Source organism: Macrobrachium rosenbergii, chromosome 19 (assembly GCF_040412425.1).
Source record: "Macrobrachium rosenbergii isolate ZJJX-2024 chromosome 19, ASM4041242v1, whole genome shotgun sequence".
Lineage (NCBI taxonomy): Eukaryota > Metazoa > Arthropoda > Malacostraca > Decapoda > Palaemonidae > Macrobrachium > Macrobrachium rosenbergii.
The window spans coordinates 22,356,212-22,366,656 of NC_089759.1; the positions used below are offsets into that span (position 1 = coordinate 22,356,212).

At 39.0% G+C, this 10,445-nt stretch overlaps 1 protein-coding gene and 1 long non-coding RNA gene across 2 annotated transcripts in view; both read left to right on the forward strand.

Annotated features, from left to right (window-relative positions):
• Positions 1 to 503: 503 nt before the first annotated feature.
• On the forward strand, positions 504 to 957 carry LOC136848474 (uncharacterized). Its single transcript, XR_010856028.1, has 2 exons — positions 504 to 558; positions 806 to 957. It is a non-coding gene; the product is annotated as an uncharacterized lncRNA (long non-coding RNA).
• An 8,083-nt stretch (positions 958 to 9,040) lies between these two features.
• Positions 9,041 to 10,445, forward strand: part of LOC136848725 (type I iodothyronine deiodinase-like) — a 20,045-nt gene continuing 18,640 nt past the window's right edge. Inside the window, exon 1 of the mRNA XM_067121261.1 lies at positions 9,041 to 9,073. The gene's annotated coding sequence lies outside the window, so the exon portion shown is untranslated. The remainder of the gene's footprint in view (positions 9,074 to 10,445) is intronic.

Here is a 10,445-nt window from a genome sequence, read left to right on the forward strand (position 1 = left end):
TCTCCTTCCCTGCTTTGGGTTGGTTGGAACCTTTGAAGGTCGGGGAAATAAGGGCTCAGAGAAAATATAATAGTTTGGGGACAGTAAACTGGCTTTGCACCGTTTTCTTTGGTACAGAAAGATGAAAATACCATTTTCTATGAGATAGCAGCGTGCCCTGGGTCAGGACATCGGCCCCCTACCCCAGTCCAGAAGCAATAAAAGGTCAGGGCGAAGGCAGCCCTTTCCCACACGCGCCGGCTAGTTTAAGCCGAGAACAAGTCGAGTCTTGGGCCGTTACCCTGCCCTCCTCTTCCGCTCGCCGCCACGTGGATCCCATCGCCGCCCTGTGTGCCCCGTGTTCCATTCCACGTGGCCTTAGAAGACTGCAAGGGGATTGCAAGTCTTCCAAACGCGAGCTGACATTAAACGGCGGCCTTTTCATCATCCCAAGGGCGCCCCTTTTCCGCCCCAATCTACGACTTGAAGAAATACCTTGAGAGGAGGCTACCATTTGTCCACGCTCCACACGTGTTTCTCGGCAGAAGACGTCGTCATCCCTGCGCCCCTACAAATGTGGTAATGTACCCAAAACGAGTTGCTAGTCACGATTGCTTAGCCCTTTTGCATTTATTAATCTCTGGGCCTATAACTTTGTGTTCCCTGATATTCCTTGGTTCAAGCCAGGCCCACGTGTTCACAGCTTCTTTCCTCTGAGTCATAAGTAACGCCTCGGGAGTCTGTTGGCGCCTTCAGTGCACCCCGAGTAATTCAATCCCCAAATTCCAGCATTAGATGTGTAACGTGGGTCCAAATATCGTTTCAGAAAGACGCCTGTAGCAGAATTATCCTTGGTCCGTGTTCCTGGCATTCCCAAGCTCCCCCCCCTTAGGGAGGACTACTACGGCAGTAATTTACCGTATTTTCAGTTAATTTTCCTTTTGACCTTGTGTGCTATCAAATATAACTATTTTTATATCCACGTGTTTCACGCACTTCCCCTAGTGAAGAGCCCTCCGCTCCGTGTACTTCTTTTTTTTTGTTTGTTTTATATGTCCTGGGTATCTTACAAGGCCATTTTCGGGTAAAGTAATAATTGTGGAGTCATAAGATCCACCTGCACCAGGAAACATATAAAAATGGCGACCTGACCAGTGATTCTCGTAATGATTGCATCCCCCTCTTCCCCTTTGTTGTTTGTGTTGCAATTTGTGAAATCAGCAATTAGCTCAGCTAAGCTGGATACGAGACAGATTACGAACCTTTGAAAAGCCAGCGCAACAGGCCAAGGAAATTCTGCGTAAGTAAACTGTGTTTATTTAGCGTAGGACGCTGTAGAGAAAACGTGACTAGTCCTAGGAATTTTTTTATAGTAGGGCGCATGTCCGAGGAAAACGAGAGAGAGAATCGCCGAAAACTTAGCTTTGGAAGCCTTTGCACGCGGCTTGCATGCCATTCAATTAGGTTATACAGGTGATAAATCATTAAAGGAATAGTGCGCATATTCCTCCTGTAGAAACGAGTGATTTCGAAACCGAATCATTAGATATAAGCGCGAGACCTCGACGTCAACCACGTGTTCGAAAGTCAGACATTAAACGGCGGCCTTTTCATCATCCCAAGGGCGCCCCTTTTCCGCCCCAATCTACGACTTGAAGAAATACCTTGGAGAGGGAGGCTACCATTTGTCCACGCTCCCACACGTGTTTCTCGGCAGAAGACGTCGTCATCCCTGCGCCCCTACAAATGTGGTAATGTACCCAAAACGAGTTGCTAGTCACGATTGCTTAGCCCTTTTGCATTTATTAATCTCTGGGCCTATAACTTTGTGTTCCCTGATATTCCTTGGTTCAAGCCAGGCCCACGTGTTCACAGCTTCTTTCCTCTGAGTCATAAGTAACGCCTCGGGGAGTCTGTTGGCGCCTTCAGTGCACCCCCGAGTAATTCAATCCCCAAATTCCAGCATGAGATGTGTAACGTGGGTCCAAATATCGTTTCAGAAAGACGCCTGTAGCAGAATTATCCTTGGTCCGTGTTCCTGGCATTCCCAAGCTCCCCCCCCTTAGGGAGGACTACTACGGCAGTAATTTACCGTATTTTCAGTTAATTTTCCCTTTGACCTTGTGTGCTATCAAATATAACTATTTTTATATCCACGTGTTTCACGCACTTCCCCTAGTGAAGGAGCCCTCCGCTCCGTGTACTTCTTTTTTTTTGTTTGTGTTTTATATGTCCTGGGTATCTTACAAGGCCATTTTCGAGTAAAGTAATAATTGTGGAGTCATAAGAACCACCTGCACCAGGAAACATATAAATAAATAAATAAATATATATATATATATATATATATATATATATATATATATATATATATATATATATATATATATATATATACATATACATATATATATACATATACATATACATATACATATACATATACATATACATATACATATATACATATACATATATACATATATACATATATACATATATACATATATACATATATACATATATATATATACATATATATATATATATATATATATATATATATAACTAGATAGACAGATAGATGGATAGATATACATTGTTATGTTGAAGAAGAAGGATATCGTTATTGTTCTTGTTATTAATATCATCATTATTATGAGAACCACATCTGAAACAGACGGATTTCGTCTCGATTTCCTCGTCTATATACAGTGAACAGGAAGATGGCCACTTGAAAAGCAATAGCATCTGAACCTGCATTAAAGCTACAGGTGCACTCAGGTATCTCACGGAATGATGGAGGAACTTTTAGAAAGGACATGACATTCCAAACAAGCTGTGTCAATTTTTTTTTTTAATGGAATTCCTTTCGTAAGCAATTAAGGCTGCCCCGCACACGAGACACTTTTAGTGGAAAGTGGCTGGCCACTAAGTGGTCAGCCACTTAGTGGCCGGCTGATAATATCAGTTTGTACAGTGGTGTGTCCAATAAATAGACCTGGTACCTGGTGGCCACTTCGTATTCACTCTTTTAGGCTGTCCACACGTGGGACACTTTATTGGAAAGAGACCAGCCATTAAGTGGCCAACTACTAAAATAAGAAATGGAACACACGTTTGTATGGAGGACAGTTGACGGGTCACTAAGATTGGGCGACACTAAAAAAGTGGATACAAAGTGGCTGCCATGTCTATTTCTTGGCCAAACCACGGTACAAGCTGATATTATCAGCTGGCTACTTAGTGGCCAGCCACCTTCCACTAAAAGTGTCCCTTGTGTGGGCAGCCTAAGTTCCGTCCACTTTTAGTGGCTCACCTGTGGTCTTCCATACAGACACGTGTTCTGTTTTTTTCGTTTTAGTGGCCAGCCACCTTTCACTTAAAGTGTCCTGTGTGCGGGCAGCCGTAGACCTTGCCTTTTCAAAAGTGGCAGGGTTTAGGAACTTGAGACGCCCAGAGGATGAAAGGAAATTCCATGGTGTAGAATCGTATATTACGACGTTTCAGTAACCATAGTAGAAGATTTTAGTGACTAAAACTAGAGATGTTTGCTGATATCAGTAACAATGGAATATTTATAACTGGTAAATCAGTGTATCAAATTGGAGCCTAAGATATTCACATGTAATACAAAAAAAAAGAGAGAGAAACACACGTAGGGAAAATGTCCTTGTAGATAGGTTTGCAACTTCCTAATGATACGATATAGACACAAACGTCCCTGTAATTACATTGTGCATCTACACAGTTAAAAGATGAATATTACCACTCTTTCTCATGTTCTAGCAGAAACATTTGGAAATAATCAGATGTGCTAACTTGATAGACAGGCGTATCTAGTCTTTAAATTAGAATTCTATTTATTCTGTGAAAATGAGGTTTGATCCGCTGAGCCCATAAAAGATTGAACACCATCCCTGACAGTGGAATTGTAATTCCGAAGTTCATACACGATTCATCAGTTAAATATGAATGTGGCAATGACCGCTGTGGTTTTTGGTGTTCCTCACGTGAGAGGATTTGGCTAAATATTGCATCTGCATATATATGTGTATACATATATATGTATATATTATATATAAATATATATATTATATTTATATTCAGTCATTAGCTTTTTCTTCTAATAAGGCATAGGTCTAAAGAACAAGCAAGGCAATAGTTAACACCACATTCGCGCTTTTCCTGCTGAATCATGAATATAAAACCATACAGAAAATGTCACCAATTGCCAACACAGAAGGCACGTGTGCATAGAAATGCATAAAAACAAATCATACACATAGAATAAGTATATTCTTCTGTGTAGATTATAACGAAGACTTTCTGGATATGAAAAAACACAATAAGTATATAATATGAACATTATTTTTCTTTGCAGGAATCATCTTGAAAACTATTCTGAGCGTCAACAAAGACTGCAAAACATCCCAGCGTTTCGCGAAATCCGTCCCGCGCGTGGACGGCCTCCGAGAGGCCCTGTCACAAACCTGGCTTCTTTTCAGGAGCATGGGGCAATCGTAAGTCTCTGCACAAGTTTTTTTTTGGGGGGGATTGGAATAGAGTGAATTGTTTGTTATTTACTTTGATAACCAGCCAGTGGAGATGCTCAGTGCGGTAGTTGCCGTTTAAACAAGTAAAAAATGCGCCGAAGTTTCTTCTGAGCAATCGAGTTTTCTGCACAGCCGCTGCAGCGTATAATCACGGCCACCGAAAATATATCTATCTCTCGGTGGTCTCGGTATAATACTGTATGAGCCGCGGCCCATGAAACTTTAACCGCTGCCCAGTGGTGGCCTATCCTGTATCGTTCCGAGAAGCACGGGTATGGCTAACTTTAATCTTAAATAAAATAAAAACTATGGAGGCTAGAGGACTGCAATTTGATATGCTTGATGATTGGAGGGTGGATGATCAATATACCAATTTGCAGCCCTCTAGCCTCAGTAGTTTTTAAGATCTGAGGGCGGACAGAATAAAGTGCGGACGGACAGACAAAGCCAGCACAATAGTTTTCTTTTACAGAAACTAAAAGTGGCTTCGTGTATTACTGTACTGTACTAACAATTTCATTTATTTTTTTCATTGGCGCACGCTGGAAGTGGCTAGGCCATGTGGATAGAAGACAGGAAATAGTACGAGATGCACCAGGGTGGGATGCCCTGGGCGGAAGAGGTAGAGGTAGGCCAAAGGAGACGCGTTTAAGGACAACGAGGCGGGAAGCAGGAGAAAAGTGTTGGGGAAATCTTGAGGAGTTAGCCCAGGACGGAATGTGGTGGCGTGAGTTGCTCAGGCTCCCGTGTCTAGCGGCTGAGATGTCGCCTCACCAGCCCTGGCTGAGCCAGTGATTGAATGAATGAATTTAAGTTATCAGGCGTCGTGACTTCTAATGTCATTGACGCCGATGTTAATTAAAGGACCACATAGTGTAGTATATTTATAATATAATTAAAACTTGTAGTTAATGAAATTATATCTTATGTAAAACTCCAGCTTCTAAATTCTAAAATATATTTAAAAATGCCACTAGCATCGTACATTGCATCCTCTCCAAGGATCTTGGCAAGGATGTACCCGCCATCCCCATCCCGAGCTTCAGAGAGCTATCGAACAACATATCGTGTTTCCATGTGAGTTAAATGCTTGGCATTTAGTCGATTGTAGTGAGTTGTAATCCTGAAGGAGACAATATATATTATATTTATATATATATATATATATATATATATATATATATATATATATATATATGTGTGTGTGTGTGTGTGTGTGTGTGTGTGTGCGCTGTACATATATATATACTATATATGTGTATGCACTCAAATTTAATTTTTACTTTTATTTCGATGCAGCAGTTGCATCTTTATCATAACATTACATGATCCGAAAACAAACAAAAATCGTTGTATGGTCTACCGGGAGACAAATTGCAGCATTCGTTCAAGAATATTTATGAGATACTTCACCCTTTCGTACAGAAGACGATTCCCCTACGGACCTTCCATTTCTCCTCGGCTCCAGAAATTTGGCACAAAAGAAAATAAGAAAGGATTCTCTGCCTTGAATAAGACAGTGTTTGCAGACCCCCCACCCCACCCCTTTTTGAAATGGCAGGGTTCTTAGAGTTCAGCCTATTTTATGTTATTGCCCAGGATTTTTCATGCCGAGGACTGGCGTTATCGCCTCCTCTTAGAATTTTAAAGCGGCGGTCGTTACCGAATTCAAAACGAGCGTAGTTGCCAGGAAGTGTTTTTTTTTTACGCAGTTGCCAGACGGCGACATTTCTGGACAATCTCAGCTCGCGTCTAGTTTTGCACCGTGATAGTTCTGGTCTGATCCTGGAATCTGGACAGGATCTAAATGGGGAAGAGGATTAATGCATTAAAAACAAACCGGAAAACAAAAGCGTATTGAAATTCAAGCTTATTATACCCATAACGTAAGAGGCATTACGGATAAGAGATGATTGAATAGCAAGCATTTTCCCGAAGATCAAGCCAAGATATATTTTGTCTACATGAACATTTAGGGGCCTGTGGTGAAAAACGTTGGTTTCTACCGACAAACACACACGCGCGCACACATGCATACTCACACACGCTCGCACACACACACACACACACACACACTCAAACATGAATTTCACATTGCCTATTATATAGGCAGATCCTTCCGCAAACGTCATTCAGAATCTCTCATCTGTGTATTTAGACATTCTGTTTGATTTAAAGGCTTGCATTTCTACGTAATATCGAAAATGATAAGCAAAGAGAGAGAGAGCTGTAGTACAAATTTCGGGATATGAATCAACTTGCTTACTGGCCACATCAAAGCTCCGGCGACCGACCTGGAGGCGATTTTCTTGTCGAGGATGAGACTCGAATTATTTGGGGGAATTTGATTTGGCCCAGTGGGTCCTTTGTAGCTTGGGTCGACGTTCGAAGTACGTCTGGTGGAAAATTTTCCTTGATTAGTAATTTTTGTTCTAACTTTTATGTTCTACTTATGTGTAGTTGCATATTACATATATATATAAAGTATATATATATATATATATATATATATATATATATATATATATATATATATATATATATATAGATAGATAGATATAGATATATATATATATATATATATATATATATACACATATATACATACGTTTATATATATTTCTACTATATATCATACTTATATACAGTATATATATATATATATGTATATATATATATATATATATATATATATATATATATATATATATATATATATATATATATATATATCATTTCCTGTGGCACCCACGGGGATGCATTCTGTCCTGGGATAACTCCTCAAGATCTCCCCAGCACTCTTCTCCTGCTTCCCGCCTCATTTTCCTTAACCACGTCTCCATTGGCCTACCTCTTCCTCGTCTACCAAGGCCAACCCACCCTTGTGTATCTCGTACTATTCCCTGTCTTCTATACACATGGCCTAGCCACTTCCAGCGTGAGAATCTAACATACTCATCGACCGGCTGCACCCCCGTTACTTCTCTAATTCTGTTATTTGATATCCTTTCCCTCCAATTAATTCCTAATATTCTTCTGAGCGCCTTATTTTCAAATGCTAAGAATTTATTATCCGAAGTCACTGTACTGTACCATGACTCATGCCCATAAATCAAAATATTCCTAACCATTACCTTATTAAATTTTGATTTTTGTATGCACAGAAAAATTGCTATTATTCCAAATATTTATAAGCATTCCCATTGCCTGATGAGCCTTTTTTAATCTTTCCATAAATTCTGTGCTCAGAGAACCATCCCTATCTAAATAAGTACCCAAAAATTTAAACTTATCCACTTGCTTTACAACCAAACCTTCAATTAGACAATCCTGTGCATTTTCAATATTCATATATATGGTTTCAGTTTTTCCACTATAAATAACCAAGCCAACCTTTCGACCTTCACTCACTAAACAATCCAACACACACTGCATCTTTTCTGGCCCCTCGCAGATGAAAACCATATCATCAGCATAATCCAAGTCAAGAAGTTTCACATTTTCTCCCCAGAGAATACCTGCATCCGTTTCTCTTTTAACCCTTCTCATAACGTAATCCACGACCAATACAAACAACAGAGGAGACAGATTGCCACCCTGAATCACACCAGACTTGACTTCAAATGGATATACTGTATATATACATATATATATATATATATATATATATATATATATATATATATATATATATATATATATATATATATATATATATATATAAATCTGCTACCAGCTGTCTCTCCCCAGAGGGACCCTGTGTCATTTATTTGTCTGCGTGTTACGTTATCGGGTTTCTCTGCATCATTTAAATAAATATATGCAATAAGAACTCTTGTCATGTTATAGCCACACACACATGAACTCGCACCCTGTGTAATTGCCTTATCTCTTATTTATATGTTTATTTATTTATTTACGTATTTATTTACTTATTTATCTATCTATTTATTTATCTATTCGTTTACATTTTTGCCCTTTCATCTTTTTCCCCTGTTCCTTTTCACCTAAGAACGTTCTATTCTGGGTAAGCTTTCTAAACTAGATGTAGTCCAATATCTTTTCCTTTATGCTTTAATAATAATAATAATAATAATAATAATAATAATAATAATAATAATAATAATATGGAAGGAGTCCCTCTTTTAGGGCAGTGCTGTTAAAAGTGATTGCTGTTTCAACGGCATTTAGCTTGTAGAGAGCCTTCTCTGTTCGTATTATATTCTTCTCGTCTGCGGGAAGGTGGTATAATGAATTTCCAAAGGACACGAAACGGCATTCTGCTTTCGCTGTTTATTTACTAATCCTGCAGACGAGAATAATAATAACAATAATCTCTTTCTTACAGTTGCCTTCAAGAAGTGAACGCTTCGGCTCAGTTGGGGCGAGAGGCACCGAATCCGAAGATGATAAACCTGGGGAGTGGAAGGGAGTGTCGCCTGCTTGACTTTGCCACTTCGCAGGGTAGGCCCTTGGTCCTCAACTTCGGCTCATGCACCTGACCTCCCTTCGTGGCTTCTCTCGAGAGGTTCTGTCAGGTGGGTCTTGTTAGGGAGAGTCGCGTATGAGTGTAAGGTCTCTTATAAAGGTGAGATAAGTATGAGGTGCGTTTAAAATAGGGTTAAATGATACTAGTCATTTTTGGAGTTGAGTACACTGTGTCGACTAAGTTAGATCAGCGAGAGACGCGAGATCAATCCTTGTAGGTGGAAAACAGCTCAGCCTCAGTTGCTGAAAGGAGAAAATATATTGTGCCCTTCATGATTTTGGTGAGCTTTCACCTGGTGGTTTGTCGACCGTGGTGGGTCGGACCCAGAGTTGATAATGGGAATAGGGCTAGCAGCTTCACAGACTAAAAAACTTGCTAGGAACCGTCAGTTACTCGCCTCTGGTTTTATATATATATATATATATATATATATATATATATATATATATATATATATATATATATATATATATATATATATATATATATATTATATATATATATATGTATATGTATATATATATTATATATGTATATGTATATACACATACACACACACACACACACACACACACACACATATATATATATATATATATATATATATATATATATATATATATATACTATATCAGATTGTTAATGGGTAACAGTAACATAAAATTCTCTCATTGATAACAGAGGTACATTACTGCCTAGGGGATAATATAAGGAGAGTTTTCTCCATTGGTTAAACGTGAATAAATGCCAGAAGGGCGAGTATATACCACTAAACTTATGTAATAAGTACCTACAATTTATAAATTTAAGTTACTGCCCCCAGCTCTGCCTCTTCCTAAGCTCATTTAATTTGATGTCAAGTCGATTGCGCTAACAATTTTTGATAGTGCTAGTGTACGATAAGTAACGGGCGCATAAGCAAGGTAGAAATTTAGATACGGGGTTGAGTTCCTTGTGACCCTAAAATTCAGTTATTTAGTTCATCGTGGAATTCTGTGGATATAGTTTTCATCAGCATACTGTATCAAAATTATTATCAAGGAAATACTCTCCGAGGTCGTCATTTGGTATTAGGAAAACTGCATTGAAGTAAATAACTAAAAGCCGATTAAATTTTTGTTTTTCAGAGTTATTCCCGTAGGGGGTTAGTGCCAACCCCTTTCGTTCCTTTTACTGTTCCTCCTTTCATATTCTCTTTCCTCCACCTGACTTTCCACCCTCTCCTAACAACTGATTCATAGTGCAACTGCGAGGTTTCCCTCTTGTCACACCTTTCAAACCTTTTTACTGTTAGTTTACATTTCAGCGCTGAATGGCCTCATAGGTCCCAGTGCTTGGCCTTTGGCCTAAATTTTATATTCAATTCATCACTTCCATTCAGAGTTATTTGTTCAAATGATATCAGCTCGATACAATATTAC